Genomic DNA, 10,550 nt, shown 5'->3' with positions numbered 1-10,550 from the left:
AGGGCTCCTCCAGCTGAAAGACCTTACTGTGCATGCGCAGTCCGCCCGCCACACAGCTTACCAGCAGGAAACCCGGAAGCTCAGGTAAGTGGCTCCAATTAGCCTGTAATTGCATGCGGAGCACACTGATTTCACCAGGCGCGTTACCCACGCGCCCAGTCGACCCTCTGCTGAGAACCTGACGCCCTGCTAATATCGAGCCCATAGTGTGGGATTGAAGCCATATGTAAGCCAGCCTGGAGGACATACGTGAACCATTTAGGTTTTTACAAAATGTAGCAGATTTCATGGCCATTTTCTGGTGCTTGTGAGCAATTACCAATTAATTTGACAACTTGTCATGGTGGGATTTGAACTCATGACCTCTAGGTTGTTGACAACTTGCATTTATACTGCGCCTTTAATGTAGTAAAACGTCCCAAGGTGCTTCACCGGAGAGTATTCAGATAAAGCTTTATAACGAGCCAAAGAAGGAGACCTTAGGACAGGTGACCAAAAGCTTGATCAAAGAGGTAGGATTTAAGGAGTGTCTTGAAGGAGGAGAGAGTGCTGGGGGAGAGGTGTAGGGAAGGAATTCTAGAGCTTAGAGCCTAGACAGCTGAAGGCACGGCGGTGAAGGAAGTGGGGGATGCACAAGAGGCTACAATTGGAGGAACACAGAGTTCTTAGATGGTTGTAAGGCTGGAGGAGGTTACAGAGATAAGGAGGGGGCGAGGCAATGGAGGGATTTGAACACAAGGATGAGAATTTTAAAATCGAGGTGTTGGTGGACCAGGAGCCAACGTAGGTCAGCGAGCACAGGGTTGATGGGTGAACAGGACTTGGAGCGAGTTAGGATACAGGTAGCAGAGTTTTGGATGAGCTTAAGTTTATGGAGCATGGGAGGTTGGCTAGGAGAGCATCGGATTAGTCGAGTCAAGTTAACAAAAGCATGGATGTGGGTTTCAGCAGCAAATGGGCTGAGACTGGGGCAGAGTTTTTTTATTTCTCAAGACTTTCTTGAGTCTTAAATCTATATTGCAATGCACCAGCACTGCAACGGGATGAGACAAAGACTGTCCACAATAAACTGGGCAAATCTGTTAATGGGTAAAACGACAGAAGATCAGTGGGAGGTGTTCAAAAAAGAATTCAACAAGATACAGAACCAGTTTATACCCCAAAAGGGCAAGAGCTCTACTTGTCAAAAAAAACAGCCTTGGATGACAAAAGAGGTAGGGGACATCATAAAACTAAAAGAAAAAGCATACAAAAATGCAAAAAATAACAGATCCTGGCGACTGGGAGAGATACAAAGAACAGCAAAGGGCAACAAAACAGATAGTAGGAGCGACAAAAAGGGAGTATGAAAAGAAACTTGCAAGGGATATCAAAATCAACACAAAACATTTTTACAACTCTATTAGGAAAAAGAGGTTGTTCAAGAGAAATGTGGGCCCCTTAAAAACTGACTGGTGATATTGTAAATGAAAATAAGGAAATGGCAGACATGTTATATAATTACGTTGCGTTAGTATTTACAGTAGAGGAAGAGGATAGCATGCCAGACACCCCAAGGAAACTAATTATGAATCAGGGATGGGGACTCACCAAAATTAATGTAAGCAAATTAACAGTAATGAAGAAAATAATGGCACTAAAGAGTGACAAATCTCCAGGACCAGATGGTTTCCATCCCAGGATTTTAAAGGAAGTAGGTGAGAACGTTCAGATGCCCTAACTCTAATCTTCCAAAGTTCTTTCGATTCAGGAACCGTTTCTTTAGATTGGAAAATTATACATGTTACTCTGCTATTTAAGAAAGGTGAGAGAGGGAAACCAGGGAATTATAGACCAGTCAGCCTAACATCAGTTGTCAGGAAATTACTAGAGTCTATAATTAAGGATAGAGCGACTGAACACCTTGAAAATTTTCAGCTGATCAGAGAGAGGCAGCATGGATTTGTAAATGCCTGACGAACGTGATTGAATTTTTTGAAGAGATGACTAAAGTAGTGGACAGGGCAATGTCTATGGATGTTTATATGGACTTCCAGAAGGCATTCGATAAAGCCCCTCATAAGAGGCTGTTAGCTAATGTCGAAGTTCAACAGTAGAATATCAGTAGAGAAAAAGTACTGGAGAAACTAATGGGACTAAAAGCTGATAAATCCCCTAGACCTGGCGGCCTACATCCTAGGGTTGTAAAAGAGGTGGCTGTAGAGATAGTGGATGCATTGGTTGTGATCTTCCAAAATTCCCTAGATTCTAGAACGGTCCCAGCAGATTGGAAGGTAGCAAACGTAACCCCGCTATTGAAGAAAGGAGGGAGAGAGAAAACAGGGGTCTACAGGCCAGTTAGTCTGACATCAGTCATTGGGAAAATGCTGGAATCCATTATTAAGGAAGTGGTAAAAGGGCACTTAGAAAATCATAATATGATTAGACAGAGTCAACATGGTTTTATGATAGGAAAATCGTATTTGACAAATTTATTAGAGTTTTTTGAGGATGTAAATAGCAGGATAGATAAAGGGGAACCAGTGGGTGAAATATATTTGGATTTTCAAAAGGCATTTGATAAGGTGCCACATAAAAGGTTGTCACGCAAGATAAGGGCTCATGGGGTTGGGGGTAATATATTAACATGGATGGAGGATTGGTTAACGGACAGAAAACAGAGAGTAGGGATAAACGGGTCATTTTCAAGTTGACAGGCTGTAACTAGTGGGGTGCCACAAGGATCGGTGCTTGGGCCTCAGCTATTTACAATCTATATTAATGACTTAGATGAAGGGACCGAGTGTAATGTATCCAAGTTTGCTGACGATACAAAGCTAGATGGGAAAGTAAGTTGTGAGGAGGACACAAAGAGTCTGCAAAAGGATATAGACAGATTAAGTGAGTGGGCAAGAAGGTGGCAGATGAAGTATAATGTGGGGAAATATGAGGTTATTCACTTTGGTAGGAAGAATAGAAAAAAATTATTTTTTAAATGATGAGAAACTATTAAATGTTGGTGTTCAGAGAGATTTGGGTGTCCTGGTACAAGAAACACAAAAAGTTGGCATGCAGGTGCAGCAAGCAATTAGGAAGACAAATGGCATGTTCATCTTTATTGCAAGGGAGTTGGAGTACAAGAGTAAGGAAGTCTTACTGCAATTGTGCAGGGCTTTGGTGAGACTTCACCGGGAGCACTATGTAGTTTTGGTCTCCTTATTAAGGAAGGATATACTTGCCTTGGAGGCAGTGCAAAGATTCACTAGATTGATTCCTGGGATGAAAGGATTGTCCCATGAGGAGAGATTGAGTAGAATGGGCCTATACTCTCTGGAGTTTGGAAGAATGAGAGGTGATCTCATCGAAACATGTAAGATTCTGAGGGGGCTTGACAAGGTAGATGTTGAGAGGTTGTTTGCCCTGGCTGGAGAGTCGAGAACTAGGGGGCATAGTCACAGGATAAGGGATCAGCCATTTAGGACTGAGATGAGGAGGAATTTCTTCACTGTGAGGGTTGTGAATCTTTGGAATTCTCTACCCCAGAGGGCTGAGGATGCTGAGTCGTTGAGTATATTTAAGGCTGAGGTAGATAGATTTTTGGACTCTAGGGGAATCAAGGGATATGGGGATCGGGCGGGAATGTGGAGTTGAGGTCGAAGATCAGTCATGATCTTATTGAATGGCTGAGCATGCTCGAGGGGCCATATGGCCAACACCTGCTCCTATTTCTTATGCTCTTATGTTCTCATAAAATTGTGGGCAAATTATTGACCTGGTTAGGAAATTGGCTGAGTGGCTGGAGACAGAGAGTAGGGTTGATGGGCAGGTACTCAAATTGGCAGGATGTGACTAGTGGTGTCCCATAGGGATCTGTATTGGGGCCTCAGTTATTCACTGAATTTATTAACGACTTAGATGATGGGATAGAGAGCCACATATCCAAGTTTGCCGATGACACAAAGATAGGTAGCATTGTAAGCAGTGTAGATGGAAGCATAAAATTAGAGAGAGATATTAATAGATTAAATGAATGGGCAAAACTGTGGCAAATGGATTTTAGTGTAGGCAAGTGTAAGGTTATCCACTTTCGACTTAAAAAGGACAGATCAGAGTACTTTCTAAATTGTGAAAAGCTCGAAACAGTGGAGGTCCAAAGAGACTTACGGGTCCATGTACCTAGATCATTAAAATGTCATGAACAGGTACTGAAAATAATCAAAAAGGCTAATGGAATGCTAGCCTTAATACAAGACGATAGAAGTTATGCTACAGCTATACAAAGCCCTGGTTAGACCACACCTGGACTATTGTGTTCAGTTCTGGGCACTGCACGTTAGGAAGGATATATTGGCCTTGTAGGGAGTGCAGCTTAGATTTACTAGAATGATACCTGGGCCCCGATATTACCAGGGAGGCGGGATGGCAGTGGGGGGGCGACTGTGCACGTGGGTAACCCGCCCAGTAAAATCCGTCCATTCCCCACGCGATCGCGGGTAAATTGAAGCCGGGTTTCCTACGCAGCGGGCGGACTGCGCACCCGCATCACAGGCTGTCAACTGGAGGAGCCCTAATTAAAGGGGCAGTCCTCCAATGCTGCTCCTGGAGCAAACAACCAAAATTATACAATGGAGCAGACCAGGGGAAAGGCTGCTCCCAGATTTACTGATGCCTCACTCCACGTCCTACTGGATGGGGTGAGGAGGAGGAGGGATATTTTCTACACGGCAGACAGGAGGAAGTGGCCTGCCTCCTCCACCAAGAAGGCCTGGCTCGAGGTGGCAGAGGAGGTCACCAGCAGCAGCAACGTCTCCCGCACCTGGATCCAGTGCAGGAAGCGCTTCAATGACCTAACTAGGTCAGCCTAAGTGAGTACACTTACTTGTTCTCCCACGCTCCATCTTCCACATCACCACCCCCACCCCACAATTCCTTCTGCACTGCCAACACTACTCTATCACTTCACTCCTCACACCCACTCAAAGCTCATCCTCAACTTACCTGCACTTACTCACCTCCCCAGTACTCATCCAACCACTACCACTCAACCCAATCCTCATACAATGTCATGGCTCTGTCTCATACTCACCCTCTAATGCATCTCTTTCATGGTCAGCTTCACCCAAACCATTGCATTCAGCAGTTGGCCACATCACCAACCCTCACTCATGCCTCTCTACTTTCTCCCCTTATAGTAGAAGAGAGCCCAGAATGCACGGGAGAGAGCGAAGACCGGAGGGGGGGCCGCAATATCTGGTCGTCCTCACAGACGCGGAGCAGGAGGCTCTGGAACGAAGCCGCACCCTCAAGTGCCTGTCCGTCGGGGACGCCGAGACTGCCACCCGACAAACGATTGGTGACAGAACTTTAACATTCAGCACTCACAATAGCAAACGATGTTAACATGCCTTGCCATCTTCAGCACCTCAACATCTGTCATCATGCTTCATATTGCCTTCTGTTCTCTTACAGGGCCTTCAGCGATCGCTGTGACGGTGGAGGTCGATTCCTCAGAGGACCTGCCAGCCTCTGAGGGGGCACCGTCACATCTGAGCGAGCCATCCAGCAGCGTAGATACACACACCTCGGTGGGTCCCCACCCTCACTTAGTTGGGGTCGCACATGGTGAGTCACCACACACATTTGAGCACAAGCAGACACTGATGGCAGGGGCAGCTGTGGAGAGTCCACGTCAGTGGGAGCACTGTTCTCCAGGCTCTGCTCAGCTGGACACAGATGCTGAACCGTGGGGGCCATCCATTAAAAGGAGAATGATCGAGGGGCAGCAGCACATTTGCGAGATGCTGGAATAAGTGCCACGCGCACTCTCCACAATCGCGCAGAGGATGGAGGAGTCCAACTCCTGCATGATTGGAATGGTGGCACAGGTACAGGAAGGAATCTCTGAGATACTGTCACAGGGATGTGAGGGCATCTCTGAGATAGTGTCGCGGGTAAGTGCGGGAGGTCTGTGATGGAGGGAAGGCTAGCCTCCATGGAGCTTCAAGCACGGCTCACCAATGAGTCCATTGAGGCCCCGACAACGGCCCATCGGATTCAGGGTGAGCAACATTCTGCCGCCTTAAACAGGCAGGCAGACACTCTGGCACTGGCCTTACAAGGCTTCACACATGTCCCCCAAACTGTCGTCCAGCAGTGTGGTAGGATTGGTGTGGGCCTGACCCAGGAGAGGGATGATAGCAAAAGGGGACATGGAAGTGGGGACGCCACTAAAAGCGCCCCCATGTCTCACCCGTTGCCCCCCCCTCCACCAGTACCCGCAATGCTGCCTCCTCTCCAGGTGGTCGAGTCTGCCCCTGCACAGGTGCAGGTGGAGCAGTTTTTGGAGGGGCCCTCACGGGCACCGAAACCCGGAGGGATAGGCCCAAAGCATCTAATCAGTCAGGGCATGAACAAGAGCAACCTGCCTCTACCTCTGCTGCAGCCACAGGGGAGGCACCACGTGGGAGTACTCGTAAGCGTACGGCGAAGGTTTTGTGAGCACAAAGGGGATGCACAAGGGTGTTTGACGGTTTGTCATGTTTTTTATTTATATTTGATTTTTGTTAATGGCACATTAAATATTATTATTGTCACCACGACTGCCACGTCTTGGCCATTCTTGACTGGCTTGTGTAATAAGTCCCTTTCATGAGGTTCACCATCAACACCCACACTTGATGCAACCCATTGGGTCACTCTACAGTGGGTGTATGTGTAGTTGCACAACTATTTTGTGCAGGGAGGGGTGGCGGGTGTGGGGGGAGGTGCTGGTGTGGCCGCTGCTCTGTCCAGGTGGTGAGGACTGGACTTTTCACACTGTCTGATGTTAGGAGAACTGTTCACATATCAGTGACTCCCTGACCTCACGAGCAGCCAGGTGAGCCGCTGTTCTGCCCATGGGTTGCTCCTCCTCCTCCGCCTCCTCAGTATGGGTGGCAGATGTGGATGGGGCCTCCTCCCCACCCCTCTCTGTTGTGCCATATACCACTATAATGCATCCCACTCTGGTGCGTATTGAAGCCCTCCCACAGAATGATCAAGGCACCTGAAGTGCATCTTGAGCATGCTCGCTGGGTCAAAATCCTGGAACTCCCTTCCTAACAGCACTGTGGGAGAACCGTCACCACACGGACTGCAGCGGTTCAAGAAGGCGGCTCACCACCACCTTCTCGAGGGCAATTAGGGATGGGCAATAAATGCCGGACTTGCCAGCGACGCCCACATCCCGTGAACGAATAAAAAAAAAAATTGTAGACCTGGTAGCAATGTGGCTGTCGTTATATCGACGCTGTTGCTTGGTGGTGGGGTTCCTCAGAGGTGTCATGAGCCACGTCCCCGAGGAGCCGGCCCTTACGGGTATTCGGTGCGTGGAAGAGGGGCGGGATGTTGGACTCCCAGAGGATGAAGGAATCGTGGCAGCTGCCAGGGTATCTGGCGCACATGGAAAGGAATCTCTTGCGGTGGTCACAGATGAGCTGAGTGTTGATGGAGTCATAGTCCTTCCTGTTGATGAACAGTCCTGGCTCGTGTGGAGGGGCTCGTATTGCCACATGGGTTCAATCAATTACATCCTGCACCCATGGGAAACCAGCCACAGTGTGGAATCCCACTGCCCTCTCCGTCTGGCTGAGATCATAGTGTGAGGCCCTGCAAAACAAGCCATCAGTGACCTGCCTTATGCACTTGTGCGCAGACGACTGAGAGACCCCAGCGATGTCCCCGGTGGCACCTTGGAATGATCCGGAGGCGAAGAAGTTGAGGGCAGTGGTGACTTTGACTGCGACAGGTAAGAAGATGCTGCTTCGGCCAGCCGGGAGCAGCTCGGCATGAAGGAGGCTGCAGATGTCTGCGACTACCTGGCGACTCACTCTGAGCCTCCGTATGCACTGCGCCTCAGAGAGGTCCAGGAAGCTGAGCCTCGTTCTGTAGACCCTGTGGCGAGGGTAGTGCCTCCTGGGATGTCGCTGTCTGTTGTTGCCTTCCGTGCTGTTGTGCAGGTGCCTGTGGTGCAGCACTGTGTTGTGGAGCTCCACATGGCGGAGGTGGACAGCGTGCCTGGCGAGGCTGGTGATGTTTCTCGTCCTCGGATGAAGTGATGAATGCAGCTATGGCGCTCCCCATCCTGACGGTGTGAGTTTAAGGGGGTCCGCAGTGTGTTTGCACAGCAGAGTTTAGGGTATAAATTAATAATTTTGAGTGGAAAGACAAAGGTGTTGCAGCCAAAACTTTGCTGGCTGAAATACATCTGCTCCAACAGAGAGTGTTTCCCACAGCACGGGAAACACACTGAGGATCTTTCAAAATTGCACCCCTGCCAAAACCTCCACTCAATGAGGTCTGTCAAGTACCTCAACTATCTACCTAACTATGTACAGCAGCATCCCGCCGGCTTTAATTGCCAGTGGGAGTCCTGCATTCGGGAGCTGCACGCGCACCTAAACGCGTCACTGGGGAACCCAGAAGTCAGCGGGTTGGAGTCGGGCTCCGAACCCGCACCGGGATTCCACCATTTTAGGAGCCCCCAATGCACCCACTCGTCCATCTGAAAATCGGCCCCCTGGACTCCAAGGGTTAAATTACATAGAGAGATTATTCAAACAAGGGTTGTATTGCCTGGAATTTAGACGATTTAATCGAAGTTTTCGAGAAATTATTTCAGTTGGTTGCAGTGTCATGGACTAGGGGCCATAGCCTAAAAATTAGAGCCAGGACTTTCAGGTCTGAAGTTAGGAAATACTTCTAGATGCAAAGGGTGGTAGAAGTTTGGAACTCTCTTCCGCAAACGGCAATTGATGCTAGCTCAATTGTTAATTTTAAATCTGAGATTGATAGATTTTTGAAAACCAAAAGAATTAAGTAATGTGGTGCTAAGGAGGGTATATGGAGTGAGGTCACAGATCAGCCATGATCTCATTGAATGGCGGAACAGGCTAGAGGGGCTAAATGGCCTACTCCTGTTCCTATGTTCTCAGGGATAATATCATCGTTATGCAGCAGCAGAATGATGATGCTGAACAATTTATTGCCATCCTGGGGAACCACGAATGGTGGGAGGTGGTATATAGCATTTCTGTGTAAGAACAGCCTGTGCGCTCCTGCTAGTAACACAGCTATTCGTTCTGATTGCACTCGCGGTAATGGTTTGCTTGATTTTTTTTTTAAACCCTGAAACAATCAAAGATAAGAGAGAAAATGATAAAAATATTCGCTCTGCCCGGAAAATAAGTTTAAGAAGCAACAAAAAGGAGGTCCTTTTTAGCCTTGAAGTGGGGAATGTGAGAATATAAATATGATTTTACATTATTCTGATACAGAACAGATAGAACAGCTAAAATAGCAGAATTGGTTTAAACTGTGCTCGCAAATCCTGTCGTTTCCCCTCAATGATTCTGACAACATTGGAGAGGAAGAATTTCAGGGCCGAAGACATTGTGCTGTAAAGATAGGCTCATATAGATTATTAAATAAATAAGCTGGTTGGATAATATGGAGCTAAAAGGGTTGTTAGGTTAAAATGCATAGGCTTTTAGAACTCAGGCTTTTGATCACAGCAGGAGGGAGTGTAAGAGAAGGACATTACTGCAATTGGTAATAGGTTCTTGTGACTATACAGCATAACATCAAAGGTTTGTATAACAAAGACTATGGGGTCAATTTTAGCACCCGCGATCGGGTGCATTCCTGGCCGGGGGGGGGGGGGGTCCGAAAATCGGGGATTCCCGGGGCGGGGCGGGAGCCCGGCTCCAACCCGCCCACTTCCAGGTTTCCCACAGACGCGCTGACGTGCGCGCGCAGCCCCCGCATGTAGGACTCCCGCCGGCAATTAAAGCCGGCGGGGTGCCACTTAAAGTTATTTAGGTATTTCAGGTCGTTTACAGACCTGATTAAGGAGATATTTCAGGAGGATTGGGATTTTACAAACAACTGGGACTGTTTCCCGTACTGGGGGAAACACTCCCAGTTCAAATGGACGTGTTGCAGCCATCAGCCTGTGGCAGCTGCAAAGGTCCATTTGACAGGTGGAGAGGAGACCCTCACTCATTGCAGGAGGCCACTCTGTCACTTTGGACAAAGTTTGGCCTCCACCACCCTCCTCCTAATACTAACATTCACCAACTTGCACATTTACCCCGGTGTCCAGACACATGTACCTACCTTGCGGACCCCCTCAGATGTACATCTTCCGGATGGGGGCCGCATAGCTGCAGTCATGACCTCCTCGGAGGGCGAACAGCATCACCAGCCTCGCCGGCCACGCCGTCTACCTCTGACACGTGGAGCTCCACAACACAGTGCTGTGACACATCCACCTGCACAGCAAGAGGGAGGGCAACTGCAGAGAGAGATGCGTCGCAGAGGGTACTACCCTTGCCACAGGGTCCACAGACCGAGGCTCAGCTTCCTGGACCTCTCTGAGCAGCAGTGCACACAGAGGCTCAGAGTCACTCGACATGTAGTCGTGGACATCTGCAGCCACCTTCATGCCGAGCTGCTCCCAGCTGGCCCAAGCACCATCTTGTTACCTGTCGCTGTCAAAGTCACCACTTCCCTCAACAACTCCTCCTCCGCAT

The sequence above is a fragment of the Heptranchias perlo genome, chromosome 9 (genome assembly GCF_035084215.1).
Source record: "Heptranchias perlo isolate sHepPer1 chromosome 9, sHepPer1.hap1, whole genome shotgun sequence".
NCBI classification, from domain to species: Eukaryota; Metazoa; Chordata; class Chondrichthyes; order Hexanchiformes; family Hexanchidae; genus Heptranchias; species Heptranchias perlo.
Note: the sequence above shows the minus strand (reverse complement) of the source record.